The sequence below is a fragment of the Idiotropiscis lumnitzeri genome, chromosome 3 (genome assembly GCF_059441095.1).
Source record: "Idiotropiscis lumnitzeri isolate Australia: NSW breed Sydney's pygmy pipehorse chromosome 3, RoL_Ilum_1.0, whole genome shotgun sequence".
Taxonomy (NCBI): domain Eukaryota; kingdom Metazoa; phylum Chordata; class Actinopteri; order Syngnathiformes; family Syngnathidae; genus Idiotropiscis; species Idiotropiscis lumnitzeri.
In genome coordinates, this window is record NC_142393.1 from 25,868,486 (window position 1) to 25,882,012 (window position 13,527).

The following is a 13,527-nucleotide window of genomic DNA, read 5'->3' on the forward strand; positions in this document are numbered from 1 at the left end:
GTGTCGTACATGGACCTTGACAGAGGCACGCTCCCCTCCAGTATTCACTGCGTTAATGATGACATCATACTTTTCAGCAGTTCAGTTCGCAGTCGTTGTTATGCATCATTCTGGCCGCTAGGAGGCCCGCGTGAGTCCGGTTGACTTAAATGAATGGATGCCTACAGTGCCGTCAAGCCAAACCTAAGATGGAGAAAAATACAGGATATGAGTTGATTTCTGTCAAAATAAACGGTACAAATTGTGATTCAATATTTGTGTGCGCTTTACAATATTCAAGTTTAGCCCAGTGATCTGTTCATCACTTTGTGGTCTTGAATTAGTATGTCAAGGGAGAACATGCAAACCACACACAGTCAGGGCAGACTTGTGCTTTTATCGAAATAATAAGAATAAATATAGCCTAGTTAATGACTGGTTAGCACAGTTCAGAGGTTATGAGTTTGAATCTGAACTCTGGCTTTCCAGTGTGGTGTTTGCGTGCTCTCCCCATGGACGACTCAAACCCAGAACCAACGGGCTCTGAGGCTGCAATGGATAACATTACGTCACTGTGCTGCCTACCACGGGAGTGTGGTCAGAAGAGGCAGAGCTTCATTTCAAACATTAAAAGACAAATAATGATAAAGTAAAATTATATTCCTTGGATTTTTAGTATGTGCTGTATGTTTATTTATTTCTGAATCCAGTAACGTAGCTACATAATTTCTTCATAAATGTGGGTACTTCTTGTTTAATTACATGGGCCAAACAAAGTATGCCAGCCAGCCTAACATCAGGTTCCATAATCCCTCCCAAAAAGCAAATATGCGTTGGACTCCAACTATTCATGGCCCGTGAATAGTCAAATTTATGCGTACAATTGAACCCCATTAAAAATGTATCCCAAAAAAAGAAAAAACTGCGACAAACTTCCTGTAAACATTTTCCATAAAAGATGGAAAATTGACAGAACAAAAAAAATCAGTTTGAAAGCTCCAGGACCTTTTTCACTCCCTGGGCTAAGCGGGGGCTTGACTGATCCATAGAGGTGCTGAGAATTTAATGCATTCATTAATTTTAGAAAATAAAAAATAAATGCTGGTGGGGTTTAATTTACACAGATTTCTGACCGGGCAATGGCCCCCCACAAACCCCAGTGTATTGATATCCCTGAGTTTGATGGATTGAATAATAATCCATTGCAAATTATTTTTTGAAACTGCAAGAAATAATGTTCTCTATGGCCAAATAAGTATGCAAAACAAATGCTGGATTTAAAAAAATTATAATTGTGTTTTTGTTTGTTTTTTTTTTGCGTGTGTGTCTGGCTGCTAGTCACACTCTGTGTCTCATAAACACTCTGTTTGGCTCATGTGTGGTAAATATAACTCGTAAAATTTGTTTGTGCATAGTTTGTCCACCCCTCTCACTCACTCTGAAAGTTTTATTTTGAAATCTGTGCCCGGAAGCGACAAGCGGTGCTTGCCGTTCGTCGTCACGTGGTGCTGCAAGGCTGATGGAGGCTGAGCAGGGAAGAAGGAGGCGAGCCCCTCAGCTTCCGCGTCAGCATCCCTTCAAATAGCCGCTGTCACTTGTCTATTGCACGCACTGAGACTGGCAATTGCAAGGCACAAAAAAAGGGAAGCCAAATCAGATGTGTGTGTATTAAGATAACAGCTTTCATCTTCCGTGGTGACGACAATCACGATGAGTGTTGACAGTCGCTAAAGGAGGTTTGGAGCCCAGCCAGGAAGAACAGCGATGTTCAAGGCGCCTCGTCCCGGGAGAAGTCATCCCAAAAGCTGCCTGCGAGAGACGGAGATGCTCTTCTAAAGCGACGGCAGGTCGAGTGAGTACCCTTCAATGTGTTTTCTTCTTGGCCGCGCTAATGACGCGTGGACTGTTTTTAAACGATTCGCCCCCTCCCTATGAGCAATCAATCAATCAATTAATCGCTCCTTGGTCAAAGTGCTGCATAGCCGCTTGGTCAGCCATGTGTGAAAGTTGCCTGACCAATTTTAAAATGGTGCACCCCACCACCTCCCAACTCCACTTTCCTTTTCCACCCATCCCCTCCCCTCCCTCTTGTGCACACCCCCCCGGCGCATTGCACGCACGGCAGTTTTACATCATGCAGTGGATTGCAGCGCGAGATGTGATGAAGCTTGGCGAGGAAACTTTTGATCAAAGTCACTGTGTGCCGCATATTACTGAGGGCCCCGCGTCAATGTGAGGCTAATTAATAAAGCCATTGTCAGGGGGCCCTCCTATCACAGACACTCATCGCTAATCCGCTCATGGCCCACAGGGCGTGGGTTGCCTTACATGGTGATAAGAAACTAGCACCAGTCATATTCTCAAAATGCAGTTGCTTATGAGCGGTAGCCAGAAAGGCCAAAATGACCTTTGAATGTCCTTTGCATTGACTTCTTAAGACCAAACTTTTCATGGGTGTGCATGTAATGTTGAATGCATTTGGCAGCATGGACAGACACCAAGGATTAGATTTGATTAGATTAGAATGCATTTTTTTCCCCTTTCGTTCGATAAACTACATTCACGTTTTAACATAAATCTCACATTATTTAATCAATTCCACGTTAAAATTTGGTAAATGTCACGTTTTGAATGCATTACATTTCAGGTTAAAATGTGGTAAATTTGACTTAAACGTAATATTGCTGTGTTGGGTTTGGGCCTTTAAGAGGTGTGGCCTAGTGAGTGATAGCAAGATTTGGAGCAAGTGCATCTGGGCATTTGTTGTGACCTACAGTATCTTATTGTGAGTGTTGTCATTTTGGATTTGTTTTTGAGTGTCTCGTTTAAAAAGCAGCTGAAAGTGTATCAGCAACTGTGCCTCTCCTTGCTCGTGTGCGAGTGGCATTACTGGACCTTAATTGCTGCATTTTTTTTCACTCAGCTCATGCAGCACCGTTTCTGAATCTTGCTCGTATCAGTGGTACATTGTGGTGTAATATCGGACTTTTGAGTTTTTTGAGAACTACTCGCACATTTTTTTGCCTTGAATTGTTAGCATATATTTTAAATATGAGTGCTAAATGGTGGCATATACAAAAGTCCACTAGCTTAATGCTAACACACAGATTAATATTTTAGTGATATTTTGCTTATTAGATTTTTTGGGGGCTTTTTTGGTAGCGTTGGAGCACATTAATGATTTTTCCATTGCAATTTCCGAATTTCAAAGGCTTCAGTTTGGGGGAAAAAAATCAGTTTGGTTGGTCAATAGTCTTTATTATTTTTTATACACTGTATTTGTCTATTTTATTTATTTATTCATACTGTCTGTAAATTGAGTTCTTAAAACAACACACCACTCCAAAATTTTCCAGCATTAGATTAGTCAGTGTGTATATGGAATACACGTGCAAACATCAATGGCATCTGATTTCCTGAACAAAGGTTTCAAGTATCAAAATAAATAAAAATAATGACATGCCCTGTATGTGTTTTGGATATTTTGGACAAATTCACATCATCATGTGCAACAACACACTACTGTTTAATTTTGGACATTTTTTATTTTTGCTATAAAAATGCCTAATGGTGCTGCATAAGTAGGGGTGGGTGTGTGTGTGTGTGGCCAAATCATATTCTGAAAATATTAGATTGAAAGTCGTAATATTTTGGATTCAATTATTAAAAATAATAGCATGTTAAATGGCAATCGCAATATTGGAGGGGGGGGGTCAGTAAACTCAACTGAATTGCAATTATTGGAGGAAGGGAAAATGGGTTTACAGAATATATTTGTGTACACTACAGACATGGGACTCCAGCTGAGCCCTCCAGAAAATCCCGTGTGTTGCCTGTTTCACCTCATTAGAGTGTTTGTGTTGACCGAAGCACGATGCTCGCCCTTGGGACCACCTCTTCGATGGCCAAAGTCAGGAATTACACCTATCACCTTAGCTATAAAGTTCCAGCACCTGCTCGGAATCCCTTGCAATAATGTTCACAGCATGAAGCACAACTACAACCACACTTTGAACACAAGCGCCTCCTGTTTCCTGCATGTTGTACAAAACGTCAACAATTCCCACCATCGTTATTCTTCACATGCGTTCGACATCTAGCAGGCGAGGGCAGAGTCAGCCTTCTGTCGAGGGTTAGGGAACAGTCAGATGCTTCCGACAGGACACAGAACAATCCCTGCCGCTGTTGCACCTGAGGCGACAAGGACCAGAATGCGCCTTTCTCTTCCGTGATTCCCTGCTGTCTTCCTCTCGTAGATAAAGTATGCAAGAGAGTGTGTGGTTCTAGATGCACACAACTTAAGTTGCCTGCCCATGCATACATATTACTTTCATATAGCGACATGAAAAACTGTAGTCTATGAAAGATCACACATGCTTGACCACTTTTGCATAGGACTGGCGTCAGGCCAGAACCTCGTAAGTCACATCTTGGTAAATGTCATATGTTTTCAAAAATCCTTACAATGGGTCAATCCGCACACGTGTGTGTTAATTTTCCAAATTACTGATCAATGCGAAGTGTTGAATTGGCTTGCTTTCTTTGATGATGAAATGTTAATAGTGCCATGCATTTTTCGGGGTCTCCTGAATATTTTGGAGGAACAAGGTTTCGACCCGATGTCAACGATATGCAGTGCTGTAGTGGTACCTTGACTTGTGAGTTTAATTAATCCCCTGGGTTTGTATCTCACATCATCTTTGAAATGAATGGAAATGTCATTAATATGTTCCAAACCTCCTGAAATTACAACAGAACATTTTGTAATGTGTTTATTTTTATGATAAAAACAACACTCTACAATATTGTGCTTTTCAAAATTCTAGAGTAATGACTTAATAATTAAACAGTTGTGTCCCACTTTGCATCAGTCGAATGGCCTTTGCACTGCTGCCTGCCTGGGGGCAGTGTAAGACAAAGAGACAACTATACTTTCAACTTATATTAATTTATTTTCGGAAATGTACATTTATTTCAAATTTTTTAGTGTTATGAAATGTAAAATCTCAGTCATCTCAACCATTTTGTCACTTTTGTCAACTGAAAAATACATTACAGTTGCTCAGGGATCAGATAACCAATCATGGCTCACATGTTTTCTAAAGATAAGCCATGATGGCTTAATAGCTGAGCACTGACCAACTGTGATGTCATGTTCAGTCGACAGAACTGACAAAATGGCTAAAAATGGGTGGATTTTGCTGCTTAACTCATATTCCACAAATGCAAAATTATTCAGAATGCCATGTTTACACTAGTGAAAGCACAAAGAACATATGGTTGAAAAGAATATTTTTGGGTTGACTGCCCCTTTAATTTATTTTAGCACATAAGTACGGTAGCCAAGAAGTGTAAAACAAAATTACAATCGTGTTTCGACTAGTGGTGCTGCATCGAACATATTCTTGTTCAGGATTCTTTTGGGGGTTGACTTCCCCTTTACTTAGTACGAAATTCTGTAAGATAACCATTTTATTACACCTTTTAATCCAGATCTGTGGTTTTAGCCACACTATGATGACCATATTAACTGTAAAGACCGCTGCCTAAAGGCTGACCGTTTAACCAAAGTAACAAAAAAAAAAAACAAAAAAAAAAACGTTTGGTTCTCAAACTGTGCAGTGTTGAATACAATCTGCTGCATGAGTAGGTTATTGTGAGATATATCAATCAGGCAGGCGTGTACTAGCTGGAAGTGTTAGTGCAGTGCCTTAAACTTTTAATGCTGTATGGAAACCAACAGGCTTATGGCAACAGAATCATGTCTGCATGAAAAGCTCTCAATTATTAATGCTGGGCAAAGGCCAAGGAGGCAATGCAGAAGCCAAATGAAGAAACAATGAGAATGGATATAATGGAAGATAAAAGATACTAATATATGACGTTCAGTGATACACATTAATAAATCGCTACAGCCATGTAATGGCCATTCCAAGTTGGATGTAACAATTATGCTCAGAACAACCAATCAGAGGACAATAAAATGCTGATGTCATCGCGGTCTAGCTCGCTGGCCTTGGGAGGTCAGTCAGTCCCATTTCTAATATAGTTTCAGTTACACTGGTCAGCGCTACTGATTGTGGGCAGATTAGATTGACATGGCAGCCCATTGAGGCTGAAGTCGGATGTTCCAAAAATCCACAAAGAAATTCAAAATGAAGGGAAATTACAGAAAACAGTGCTGAGAATGATTATAAAACTTTTTGGAACAGTTATTAGAATTGAAGTTAGAAATCGTTAGACTAATAGGCAAAGTCATTTTTAATTTTCTCAATCGCAATCAAAAAAAAAAAATACTAACGTGCTTTCTGTTTTTTCTTTATGACTGCGTAGTTTGTCAGTCATCCAGGTCGTGATAATTCGTTATGGTTGAATCAAGGCAACTGGACTCTCCTCGTTTGCTAAATTAATTTTTCTGAAAACGTTCAAATAAGACTTGTGCAACTGTGATGTTAGGCTAACCGAATGTAGGTCAGCACGTCAGAACGTATTTCTGCCAGCAAGACAGCCTTGCTGGTCAAATCATGTTTAGACAAATTGAAAATCCACTAAAATTCATTTTCTGCATGTGATACTCAAGATCAACATGGTAAAACATTCTTGCCATTAACCTCTAATATCTTTACAAAGTGAGAGCGACTGTTCCTGATTTCCACATCTGTTTTTTTTAGCATTTTATAAACCTTTTGTTGTGCTGTGATGAAATATAATTTAATATGTAAATATGTAACTGTCACACTGTGTAATATTCGATATATGTATTTGATTTTATTTTGATCTGTTTTTCTCTGCCGTCTGCAGCCAGTTTGATGTGGCTAATGAGAACCTGTTCTCAATTGCCTTACCTGGATTAATAACGGTGAAAAAAAAATAAGTGATTCAATAATTGCACATAAATTGAAGTGGGTCAAAATGTAAGTAATCGGTTTACATCGTTGTAGTCACACATGGCAGCGTGGGCGTCTGGCAAATATATTTGTTTCAGTCGACCAGTTGAGCCTGGGGAAAGTGTCAATTGTTATTAGCTGCTGTCGTGATGAGCCAGCGGGTTCAGCAGTGGGATGGCTGCTCTTGGAAAGATAATATGACATCATAGAAAGGCTCATCAGTTGCATCCTGTCCGCCGGTGTGTGACTTTGACATCTCTTGTCTGTCCGCATCAGACCTTCCTGTTTGAAAGATGGCTTACATGCGTTTTATTTGACATGACAATCTTTGCTGTTATGCGTTCGCTTCGTGTCACCTGGTGAATATCAAGTTCTCTGTATTGCCTTATCTTTGTTGGCTCAGGGCTGCCAAAGAGTCAAGCATGGCTTCTGCCACGTGTAAGTAGCAACTAGGGAACAGCTGGTGGCAAATTGGAAGGGACCATTCCACTCTGTTACTACTACTACCACTATTGTGGTCTGAAGTATTTTTATTTCAATTTCTTTTTGGGGCGGTGCTTGTTAAAGACTTTTGGTTCGACATCATTGGATGCACACACCCCGGGCTCTTTAAAATGAATTCATTCTTGAATTCATTGCTATTGTTCTACCTTGTGCATTTGCATTTGGGTAACCTGTGCAAGAGTTGGCCCACTTTTTCCTTGAGAGTGCGGTTTGTAGGTTTTAAACCACGTTCATGTATTTGCAGTTTGTAAGCTATTTGTACCTTGCAATTCTATTTTATTCCAGCTCTACCGCTGGCGTCCTGTGTTCTAGGCTTATCCTGTAATGCGGAAGCCGAGTAATCGTCGGGTAATCTCATGTGAAAGAAAGAATCCCAACAAAGCAAACGTCTGCGCAATCACATTATACTTGTGGTCTTTTTATTTGGCCTTTTGAGTGTGCATGAATCGCATCGATTGCCTCCCTTGTGCAATACAAGTTTCAATGCTGCTGGAAAAAAAAAAAGAAATTCCAGTGAATCTGTGATAAGAATTCATGTTCAGCACACGGAGAGGGGGTGCACTCTGAGTTGCCACAGAGACATTTGTGAGTTTACCGACTCAAATTTGCAGGGATTCAAATATTCTTGTTTATTTAGGGCAACGGTGCCTTCCGGCTACTGTTCAGCAGAGAAGCTTAAATACACCTTTGTTTTTGATATCTTATTATTTGTCTGGTTTGTCACTTGTAGTGAGGAACGGTAAATTGGAAATACTTCTGTCTGCACCTTTTGCTGCACTCCCGCACTCGCAACAATGCTCAAATTCCACTGATGGATGCTTTGTTCAAAGTGGCGTGTTTCAGTATGAGGAGATGAAGTATTTGTCAGTCTTGCCGACGAGGGTGGGAGCGGTTGTTTCGCAAAATAAGTTGTCCTACTCTGCCATCTGAATTCATTTGCATGTTTTGCCCTGGTTCCGTATACCAGTTTTGCCGTTAACATTAATGAGGGGCATGCTCATCTACAGGAAATGTTTCAGCAGCAGCGGCAGCAGGCGGCGGGCGGGTGAGCCCACCCCTTGCACGTGAGTGGTGCTAATCGATTCTTCTGCGTGTCACAGAGGTGTATAGGATGAAGAGGACAGCAAAGTGTTCATGCTGACTCTTGTGTTTATTTATTCATTAACAGGCGCTTTGTTCTCTCTCAGAGGACTCTTTGCACCTGCATGCACTATCAGTTCGGTCTCAGGGCGGCGAAATGCATCCGCCGCTTCTCCGTCCCGACCGTGTGCGAGTGAGAGCGTGGGGATGCCGGAAGTTGCCAGAAGGGTGGAGTGCAGGTCTGCCCCACAGCGCCGGGTTCTGTATCGATTGGTTTAGTAAGAGAATCTGCCGGCTTTTAGATATGCAGCTTAATAAGAGTGGCTTGCTGAAAGTGGGATCACATCAAGTGAACTCCACCCCAGAGGCTGCCTTCGTCTTGAAGGACTTTTTCAAAGCGTATCAAAACATCCGCTTGAGGACGGTTTGCACCATTTCATATGAGGACTTGCGTCACGCTCTACATCGCTGGTGTCGGACCGGAACTTCCTTTGCCACAATTTTGAAAATGTCATTTTTTTTTCACAAATACGATCAGTCAGTCCGCATGTGTTGGTTTTATTTTTACAAACTATTGCACAATCTAAAGTGTTGTTGTGTCCTGTCACCAGTGGACCTTGATAGTTGCCCTTGAAGGGATTAATGCAGATGTTGCCGAACATGGAGTTTTATCAGAACAGAACAGAAAAGAAATGGACTGACTCTTCCTGATTAAATATTGATAAGATTGACATTAATATCCATCCATTTTCGATACTGATTTCTATAATTGTTAGTTTAAACTGGCAGACACAGACAAGGCAAGTAAGGTTGTCAAAAGAGGATCTGTTCTTGTCCAACCACGCATTCGAAGGCCTTGTACACCCGCCATTAATGAAAACACAATGCATTTGCACAAAGACAGGGACATTTCCATCCGCTGGGCTGCACGGGAGCTCAGCGCCAACAAAAGTTTGATTCATTTGATGCTTAGGAGTGTGATAAAGCTTTACTCATACCGACGTCAAGTTGTTCAAAGGCTTCAAGGGGAAGATTATGATGCTCAACAAGTTGAAGTGAAAATTGTGCTACTCGTCACAACAGTGTGACAGCCATAAAGCCTCTCAAACTGGTGATTAACTGCAGTCAGGGACAAAAAAAGTTTTTGCCAGGTGGCATTTTTCCAACTCTGCCAATGTCAATTGGCGAGCCATGGTCAAGAAAGTAAAAGGCTTTCATAAACTGCAACTCTTAAGCTGCCAAATTTTAATGGCCTCACCACTGTTCGAATGATACCTGAAACAAAACAAAAAAAGGAAATTCTGTATCTTTAAATATACATTTTAGCCCTTCTACTGAATACTGACGAAGAATAGTTCCCTCGTTTACTTCAACTATGAAACTCTTGCCCTGAAAGTTCTAAAACTCCCTTTTCAATTCCAGCCTATGAAAGAGCAGAATAATGCAGTGCATGGAGGTTTTTGTGAACGTAACTCCATTGCCCATCAATGACGTCACGTTTTCCTTCTTGAAAGTCGACACAGATTCCTCAGCGGTTCTGTTGGATGCAGGAGATAAAACACTTTAAACACAATTTATAAAATTACTATTTATCTGTATTATATAATAATAATCTCAATTAGAAGAATAAAAACGGCACTCATTCATTGACACCAATGTCACGAACCAGGCCAGGCTCCGTCTTTTAAAGCCATACACACCCAACGTCACAGACACTAGAGTAGAACGAGAGGTTGGCGACCCCCTAGAGCACAAAAATAATACCTGCAGTTTACATCTACACTGTATTGCATTTGATGAAGAAAAATACACTTTTATCCGATTATTTGAATAATCACTGAGATAATCAATAGCATATTTGATTCTAAAAATATTCAAACGCGACAGTCTTTTGTGCCATTCACCATTCATCCAAGTTTCATGATCTTCATCATGTCCCTTCGTTAAACAATTTTCTGTAGCTTTTTCTCGTATAGATTTGTGAAAGAAGTCAAGGTTTTGTGAAGCAAGCCATCTGCCGTGTCAGGTTAAGTGTCATCCGCGTCACGCGTGATCTTCCAATCCCAGCAGTCTCATCTATTTGTTCGCCTATCTTTCAGCATGCAGCACAGCAGAAACATTGCACAAACTGAATTTCCAGATCCTGCTGCATGTTGGTAGTCTTGTCACAATGTAGATATTGTGGTCTTTCTCTCCCCCCCCCCTGCACGCTACCACAACGGTCAATCACAGGAGCGAGCCAAAAGCCTGCTTCAGAGAAGCACTGAGCTATTTTTGGAGGAAGCAGATTGTGTTAAGTCGGAAAGCAAAGTGACACAACTGGGGTGGAGATTTCTTGGAACCTCAAAACTTTGAAAAATATCTTTATTTAGTACGTCACCCTCATAGCACCTTGGAGATTTGCACCTCACGCCTTCTATCAGATAAAGGTACAATGGAAGCAACTGCAACAAAATACCATTTAACATGCTAAAATCCATAAATAGGTCGCCTTTCATTTTGTGTAGCACATACAGTACATCGTGACAAATCAATGAGTAGAACCAAACAATCTCAAAAGTGCAAGTCTGCAAGCGTGTCATCGAGAAAATATCTCAGGCTATTTTTATCTATTTTTGAAGTTCTTAAATGTAGGCCTCACGCAAAGAAGAGCTGAGATCCCAAGTGAATCGCTTGCGTTGAGCTGTGCTCACACTTGTTCAACGAAAGCACCTGCTGTGTTCGTCGCTGCATTAAGAAGTCATTTGATCAATAACAAAGATGGGCTCTGTCGACATGGTAGCTGTCACCGAATCTCTGCTAACCTAATTACAGGACCCTGCCATAAACTAATTAGTAGCATCCTGCTCTCTGTCGTATCCACACGTTTAGACCAGACGCTTTCACACATAACCATACGCGCGCGCGCATGAACACACACACGCAGACACACACGCACACGCTTTGTGACGTCAATGTCATTTCCTTCATTGCTAGTTAGCAGGTGTGCGCCACTGATCAAATATTTTGCTCATTTGCAAAATTATATTGAGCTTCCCTTTTGCTGTGTTCAAATTAAATCAAGAAAAATTTACATTTCTATTACAATCTGTTGCATAGTTGCAGTAGAAATAATTGCAGTCATTTATTCTTCATCCGAGGTCACGTAGATATTGAAAGAATATGAATATGACAAGTTTCTGTGGATGCATGCAGTACATGTATAGTTCATGGAAAGTATTTCGGTTTTTATTTTATTATATTTATTTATTTATTGTTTGCTTTCTTAGTGCAAACTTTAAAAATGAAACTTTTTGGTCACAGTGAATCAAATCACTTTCCAACTAGCAGAAATTTGGCAGGCATAATTTGTTAGCAGTTCTTCCCAAAAGGCTTCAAGCTGTTTTTTTTTTTTTTTTGTCAAACCGTGTTTATAATTTACTCTAAAACTTAACATACAACAAAGATAATTACATAGTGTGTGATGAAAACCATTTAGTATTTTAAGATTTGCACCTCCAACACTAATCTTTGGCTAAAGACAAATAAAAACTGTAACATGTAAATAATCTTTTGTGTGCTATTATTGACTTGCATATATAACATGGTTTTGGTCTTATGTATTTTAAGTGAAGGTTTTATGTCATATACTGTAATTGCAATATTTGAATCTCTCTGATTGATTTGTGGTTGACGTGGCGTTGCGAACCGATTCATTTTTTTTTTTTTACATCGATGCATAGTTTATGCAGTTTAAATTTATATAAATTTTCAATGAATCTTCAATCATCCCTTTTTGCTATGCTTATAATTTATGAACAACAAATAAGTGCATCCATGATACTGCTTTGGAAAATAATGTCTTCCCAAAATAAGATGTAACTGATTAATGGTATTTCCATCAATTTCATTGGTGCTTATTTCTTGGACTAAATGTAAGGTTGCTATGGGTAAACATACTTTGTAAGGTTGGGAATGTGTCGCAAAGAATTTACAGCATTTTCCAACAAATCTGCTCAAAGGGTTTTTATGGCTCCTCAAATTTTCCAAGCATGTTCTCAGGACACACACTCATAGTTTTTTATCATTTGTAATCTATTCATAGACAGATGACACGTTTTTTTTTTTTCTTTTTTTTTACTTTTCTATTTATTTATTTTTTAAATTTTATAAATGATCACAAGTTTTATAAATTACTTATGAGTGGTTTATTTTTACTTCTCTCCTAAAAAAAAGTCTTTTCAAGTTGTCACTTACAGATTATAGGTCACAATAATGGTATGAAAAGTATTGAAATGATTTATATATCGTTTTCATTTTTACTATCACAAAGCTACCATCTAAACTGGGGTGTGTAGATTTTTTTATATCCATCGTAGGTGGACTTGGACATGCCGCACAAAGAAAGGCAGCATGACTCACAAAAGTAGGAGCCTGCGTTGTTGATTGAGCTAAAACCCGCACAGTTCTTTCTCCTGGCTCTGCGTATGTGCTTAGGTATCGCAAGAGAGCTGGAGCATCATCTCAAACCTGCATGTCGGTTAACATTTTAGAACTCTTCCAAGGTAATGGTTTTCCGTAAGCTGCCATTGTTGAGGATGACCGGCCTTTTAAGGCTGGATCAAATCGATGGCCTCCCCGACGGAGGCTGGGCGGAGCAGGAGAGCCTCATCGCATCTGCCAAGCCACGATAAGGCTACCCCTTTCACATGGAAATAGAATCGTGAGTATTAGACACAGTCATTTGGATAGCACAGGCCGCTCTCAATGTGGTAGGATGGCAGTTTAGGGGTGTGTCCATTTCCGCTTTGTTGCATAAGTGATTAGCCCAAGACTCGTACACGGCTTTTGTTTCGTTTTAATGCACAGGCTTGAAAGCAAGCTTGCAAGTGCTGGGAGCGACCCACCTGAAACCATGCGGGTACGTCGTTTAACAGTGTGACAACCTACAGTACGCGTGAGTGTGGACTTCCTCTCTCATAAACTGTGCATTTCGTAAAAAATGCATCTGATGAATACCTTTGTGTGCCAGTGTGGTTTTATCAATGTATCCATGTGTGTGAAAGCATGAGAGAGTGAGTCACACAAACTCAAAGGA

General features: G+C 40.2%; 1 protein-coding gene across 4 annotated transcripts in view; it reads left to right on the forward strand.

Moving 5' to 3' along the window:
* The first annotated feature begins 1,493 nt into the window (after positions 1–1,493).
* LOC148340626 (uncharacterized) overlaps positions 1,494–13,527 on the forward strand; it is a 36,237-nt gene continuing 24,203 nt past the window's right edge. For 2 of the 4 annotated variants that reach the window (XM_088292313.1, XM_088292316.1), the window contains exon 1: positions 1,494–1,831. The gene's annotated coding sequence lies outside the window, so the exon portion shown is untranslated. Of the gene's footprint in view, positions 1,832–13,284; positions 13,387–13,527 lie in introns of those variants that run through there. The other 2 variants (XM_088292314.1, XM_088292315.1) reach the window with 2 other exon arrangements.